The following is a 7098-nucleotide window of genomic DNA, read 5'->3' as shown; positions in this document are numbered from 1 at the left end:
TGACGATCTGGCTTTAAGACGATTCGATAACAAATGACGAAAACGGACGGATTTCTCAGGTTTTTACTACATATGAACACTTTTCACATTCTCCCGTGCAACGCGGCTGTTAGTCCTCCTTTCATGCAAAATCTTATGGTCCTAGGTCATGTCCAAGCCACCAAAGCCGGCTAAAAAGTAAATAATCGACAACTAAAACTTCAATTGTACTACTTCTTACTGGCTATTGCTTCAACTTAGAAGCTTCTTCAGTGTTCTACTATGGTGCTTTTAGTGTCTCCGCATACGGCAGCACGCGACATAGATTTCCAGACGATAAATGTAACCGTCTCAGAGAGAAAAGCAGCCAATGTGACGATCTGGCTTTAAGACTATTCGATAACAAATGACGAAAACGGACGGATTTCTCAGGTTTTTACTACATATGAACACTTTTCACATTCTCCGGCGCAACGTGGCTGCTAGTCTTCCTTTCATGCAAAATTTTATGGTTCCACCTCATGTCCAAGCCACCAAAGCCGGCTAAAAATGAATAATCGACAACTAAAACTTCATTTGTACTACTTCTTACTGGCTATTACTTCATCTTTGAAGTTTCTTCTGTGTTCTACTATGGTGCTTTTAGTGTCTCCGCATACCGCAGCACGCGACATAGCTTTGTAGACGATAAATGTAACCGTTCCAGAGAGAAGAGTGGCCAATGTGACGATCTGGCTTTAAGTCGATTCCATAACAAATGACGAAAACGGACGGATTTCTCAGGTTTTTATTACATATGAACACTTTTCACATTCTCCCGTGCAACGCGGCTGCTAGTCCTCCTTTCATGCAAAATCTTAAGGTCCTAGGTCATGTCCAAGCCAACAAAGCCGGCTAAAATGTGAATAATCGACAACTAAAACTAGAATTGTATTACTTCTTACTGGCTATTACTTCAACTTAGAAGCTTCTTCTGTGTTCTACTATGGTGCTTTTAGTGTCTCCGCATACCGCAGCACGCGACATAGCGTTGCAGACGATAAATGTAACCGTCTCAGAGAGAAAAGCGGCCAATGTGACGATCTGCCTTTAAGTCGATTCGATAACAAATGACGAAAACGGACGGATTTATCAGGTTTTTACCACATATGAGCACTTTTCACATTCTCCCGTGCAACGCGGCTGCCAGTCCTCCTTTCATGTAAAATCTTATGGTCCCAGGTCATGTCCAAGCCACCAAAGACGGCTAAAAAGTGAATCATCGACAACTAAAACTTCAATTGTACTACTTCTTACTGGCTATTACTTCAACTTAGAAGCTTCTTCTGTGTTCTACTATGGTGCTTTTAGTGTTTACGCATACTGCAGCACGCGACATAGCTTTGCAGACGATAAATGTAACCGTTTCAGAGAGTAGAGCGGCCAATGTGACTATGTGGCTTTAAGTCGATTCGATAACAAATGACGAAAGCGGACGGATTTCTCAGGGTTTTTACTACATATGAACACTTTTCACATTCTGCCGTGCAACGCGTCTGCTAGTCCTCCTTTCATGCAAAATCTTATGGTCCTAGGTCATGTCCAAGCCACCAAAGCCGGCTAAAAAGTGAATAATCGACAACTAAAACTTCAATTGTACTACTTCTTACTGGCTATTACTTCAACTTTGAAGTTTCTTCTGTGTTCTACTATGGTGCTTTTAGTGTCTCCGCATACCGCAGCACGCGACATAGCTTTGCAGACGATAAATGTAACCGTCTCAGAGAGAAGAGCCGCCAATGTGACGATCTGGCTTTAAGTCGATTCGATAACAAATGGCGAAAACGGACGGATTTCTCAGGTTTTTACTACATATGAACACTTTTCACATTCTCCCGTGCAACGCGGCTTTTAGTCCTCCTTTCATGCAAAATCTTATGGTCCTAGGTCATGTCCAAGCCAACAAAGCCGGCTAAAAAGTGAATATTCGACAACTAAAACTTCAATTGTACTACTTCTTACTGGCTATTGCTTCAACTTAGAAGCTTCTTCAGTGTTCTACTATAGTGCTTTTAGTGTCTCCGCATACCGCAGCACGCGACATAGCCTTGCAGACGATAAATGTAACCGTCTCAGAGAGAAAAGCGGCCAATGTGACGATCTGGCTTTAAGACGATTCGATAACAAATGACGAAAACGGACGGATTTCTCAGGTTTTTACTACATATGAACACTTTTCACATTCTCCCGTGCAACGCGGCAGTTAGTCCTCCTTTCATGCAAAATCTTATGGTCCTAGGTCATGTCCAAGCCACCAAAGCCGGTTAAGAAGTGAATAATCGACAACTAAAACTTCAATTGTACTACTTCTTACTGGCTATTGCTTCAACTTAGAAGCTTCTTCAGTGTTCTACTATGGTGCTTTTAGTGTCTCCGCATACCGCAGCAGGCGACATAGATTTGCAGACGATAAATGTAACCGTTTCAGAGAGAAGAGCGGCAAATGTGACGATCTGGCTTTAAGTCGAATCGATAACAAATGACGAAAACGGACGGATTTCTCAGGTTTTTACTACATATGAACACTTTTCACATTCTCCCGTGCAACGCGTCTGCTAGTCCTCCTTTCATGCAAAATCTTATGGTCCTAGGTCATGTCCAAGCCACCAAAGCCGGCTAAAAAGTGAATAATCGACAACTAAAACTTCAATTGTACTACTTCTTACTGGCTATTACTTCAACTTTGAAGTTTCTTCTGTGTTCTACTATGGTGCTTTTAGTGTCTCCGCATACCGCAGCACGCGACATAGCTTTGTAGACGATAAATGTAACCGTTTCAGAGAGAAGAGCGGCCAATGTGACGATCTGGCTTTAAGTCGATTCGATAACAAGTGACGAAAACGGACGGATTTCTCAGGTTTTTACTACATATGAACACTTTTCACATTCTCCCGTGCAACGCGGCTGCTAGTCCTCCTTTCATGCAAAATGTTAAGGTCCTAGGTCATGTCCAAGCCACCAAAGCCGGCTAAAAAGTGAATAATCGACAACTAAAACTTGAATTGTACTACTTCTTACTGGCTATTACTTCAACTTAGAAGCTTCTTCTGTGTTCTACTATGGTGCTATTTGCGTCTCCGCATACCGCAGCACGCGACATAGCTTTGCAGACGATAAATGTAACCGTCTCAGAGAGAAAAGCGGCCAATGTGACGATCTGGCTTTAAGTCAATTCGATAACAAATGACGAAAAGGGACGCATTACTCAGGTTTTTACCACATATGAACACTTTTCACATTCTGCCATGCAACGCGGCTGCTAGTCCTCCTTTCATGCAAAATGTTAAGGTCCTAGGTCATGTCCAAGCCACCAAAGACGCCTAAAAAGTGAATAATCGACAACTAAAACTTCAATTGTACTACTTCTTACTTTCCATTACTTCAACTTAGAAGCTTCTTCTGTGTTCTCCTATGGTGCTTTTAGTGTCTCCGCAGACCGCAGCACGTGACATAGCTTTGCAGACGATAAATGTAACAGTCTCAGAGAGAAAAGCGGCCAATGTGACGATCTGGCTTTAAGTCGATTCGATAACAAATGACGAAAACGGACGGATTTCTCAGGTTTTTACTACATATGAACACTTTTCACATCCTCCCGTGCAACGCGGCTGCTAGACCTCCTCTCATGCAAAACCTTAAGGTCCTAGGTCATGTAAAAGCCACCAAAGCCGGCTAAAAAGTGAATAATCGACAACTAAAACTTTAATTGTACTACTTCTTACTGGCTATTACTTCAACATAGAAGCTTCTTCTGTGTTCTACTATGGTGCTTTTAGTGTTTCCGCATACCGCAGCACGCGACATAGCTTTGTAGACGATAAATGTAACCGTTTCAGAGAGAAGAGCGGCCAATGTGACGATCTGGCTTTAAGTCGATTCGATAACAAATGACGAAAACGGACGGATTTCTCAGGTTTTTACTACATATGAACACTTTTCACATTCTCCCGTGCAACGCGGCTGCTAGTCCTCCTTTCATGCAAAATCTTAAGGTCCTAGGTCATGTCCAAGCCACCAAAGCCGGCTAAAATGTGAATAATCGACAACTAAAACTAGAATTGTATTACTTCTTACTGGCTATTACTTCAACTTAGAAGCTTCTTCTGTGTTCTACTATGGTGCTTTTAGTGTCTCCGCATACCGCAGCACACGACATAGCGTTGCGGACGATAAATGTAACCGTCTCAGAGAGAAAAGCGGCCAATGTGACGATCTGCCTTTAAGTCGATTCGATAACAAATGACGAAAACGGCCGGATTTCTCAGGTTTTTACTACATATGAACACTTTTCACATTCTCCCGTGCAACGCGGCTGCTAGTCCTCCTTTCATGCAAAATCTTAAGGTCCTAGGTCATGTCCAAGCCACCAAAGTCGGCTAAAATGTGAATAATCGACAACTAAAACTAGAATTGTATTACTTCTTACTGGCTATTACTTCAACTTAGAAGCTTCTTCTGTGTTCTACTATGGTGCTTTTAGTGTTTCCGCATACCGCAGCACACGACATAGCGTTGCGGACGATAAATGTAACCGTCTCAGAGAGAAAAGCGGCCAATGTGACGATCTGCCTTTAAGTCGATTCGATAACAAATGACGAAAACGGACGGATTTCTCAGGTTTTTACTACATATGAACACTTTTCACATTCTCCCGTGCAACGCGTCTGCTAGTCCTCCTTTCATGCAAAATCTTATGGTCCTAGGTCATGTCCAAGCCACCAAAGCCGGCTAAAAAGTGAATAATCGACAACTAAAACTTCAATTGTACTACTTCTTACTGGCTATTACTTCAACTTTGAAGTTTCTTCTGTGTTCTACTATGGTGCTTTTAGTGTCTCCGCATACCGCAGCACGCGACATAGCTTTGCAGACGATAAATGTAACCGTCTCAGAGAGAAAAGCGGCCAATGTGACGATCTGGCTTTAAGTCGATTCGATAACAAATGACGAAAACGGACGGATTTCTCAGGTTTTTACTACATATGAACACTTTTCACATTCTCCCGTGCAACGCGGCTTTTAGTCCTCCTTTCATGCAAAATCTTAAGGTCCTAGGTCATGTCCAAGCCAACAAAGCCGGCTAAAAAGTGAATATTCGACAACTAAAAATTCAATTGTACTACTTCTTACTGGCTATTGCTTCAACTTAGAAGCTTCTTCAGTGTTCTACTATGGTGCTTTTAGTGTCTCCGCATAACGCAGCACGCGACATAGCTTTGCAGACGATAAATGTAACCGTCTCAGAGAGAAAAGCGGCCAATGTGACGATCTGGCTTTAAGACGATTCGATAACAAATGACGAAAACGGACGGATTTCTCAGTTTTTTAATACATATGAACACTTTTCACATTCTCCCGTGCAACGCGGCTGTTAGTCCTCCTTTCATGCAAAATCGTATGGTCCTAGGTCATGTCCAAGCCACCAAAGCCGGCTAAAAAGTGAATAATCGACAACTAAAACTTCAATTGTACTACTTCTTACTGGCTATTGCTTCAACTTAGAAGCTTCTTCAGTGTTCTACTATGGTGCTTTTAGTGTCTCCGCATACGGCAGCACGCGACATAGATTTCCAGACGATAAATGTAACCGTCTCAGAGAGAAAAGCAGCCAATGTGACGATCTGGCTTTAAGACTATTCGATAACAAATGACGAAAACGGACGGATTTCTCAGGTTTTTACTACATATGAACACTTTTCACATTCTCCCGTGCAACGCGGCTGCTAGTCCTCCTTTCATGCAAAATGTTAAGGTCCTAGGTCATGTACAAGCCACCAAAGCCGGCTAAAAAGTGAATAATCGACAACTAAAACTTCAATTGTACTACTTCTTACTGGCTATTACTTCAACTTAGAAGCTTCTTCTGTGTTCTACTATGGTGCTTTTTGCGTCTCCGCATACCGCAGCACGCGACATAGCTTTGCAGACGATAAATGTAACCGTCTCAGAGAGAAAAGCGGCCAATGTGACGATCTGGCTTTAAGTCAATTCGATAACAAATGACGAAAACGGACGCATTTCTCAGGTTTTTACCACATATGAACACTTTTCACATTCTGCCATGCAACGCGGCTGCTAGTCCCCCTTTCATGCAAAATCTTAAGGTCCTAGGTCATGTCCAAGCCACCAAAGACGGCTAAAAAGTGAATAATCGACAACTAAAACTTCAATTGTACTACTTCTTACTTTCTATTACTTCAACTTAGAAGCTTCTTCTGTGTTCTCCTATGGTGCTTTTAGTGTCTCCGCAGACCGTAGCACGTGACATAGCTTTGCAGACGATAAATGTAACAGTCTCAGAGAGAAAAGCGGCCAATGTGACGATCTGGCTTTAAGTCGATTCGATAACAAATGACGAAAACGGACGGATTTCTCAGGTTTTTACTACATATGAACACTTTTCACATTCTCCCGTGCAACGCGGCTGCTAGACCTCCTTTCATGCAAAATCTTAAGGTCCTAGGTCATGTAAAAGCCACCAAAGCCGGCTAAAAAGTGAATAATCGACAACTAAAACTTTAATTGTACTACTTCTTACTGGATATTACTTCAACATAGAAGCTTCTTCTGTGTTCTACTATGGTGCTTTTAGTGTTTCCGCATACCGCAGCACGCGACATAGCTTTGTAGACGATAAATGTAACCGTTTCAGAGAGAAGAGCGGCCAATGTGACGATCTGGCTTTAAGTCGATTCGATAACAAATGACGAAAACGGACTGATTTCTCAGGTTTTTACTACATATGAACACTTTTCACATTCTCCCGTGCAACGCGGCTGCTAGTCCTCCTTTCATGCAAAATCTTAAGGTCCTAGGTCATGTCCAAGCCACCAAAGCCGGCTAAAATGTGAATAATCGACAACTAAAACTAGAATTGTATTACGTCTTACTGGCTATTACTTCAACTTAGAAGCTTCTTCTGTGTTCTACTATGGTGCTTTTAGTGTCTCCGCATACCGCAGCACGCGACATAGCGTTGCAGACGATAAATGTAACCGTCTCAGAGAGAAAAGCGGCCAATGTGACGATCTGCCTTTAAGTCGATTCGATAACAAATGACGAAAACGGACGGATTTCTCA

This window comes from Schistocerca gregaria, unplaced genomic scaffold (assembly GCF_023897955.1).
Source record: "Schistocerca gregaria isolate iqSchGreg1 unplaced genomic scaffold, iqSchGreg1.2 ptg000229l, whole genome shotgun sequence".
NCBI classification, from domain to species: Eukaryota; Metazoa; Arthropoda; class Insecta; order Orthoptera; family Acrididae; genus Schistocerca; species Schistocerca gregaria.
Note: the sequence above shows the minus strand (reverse complement) of the source record.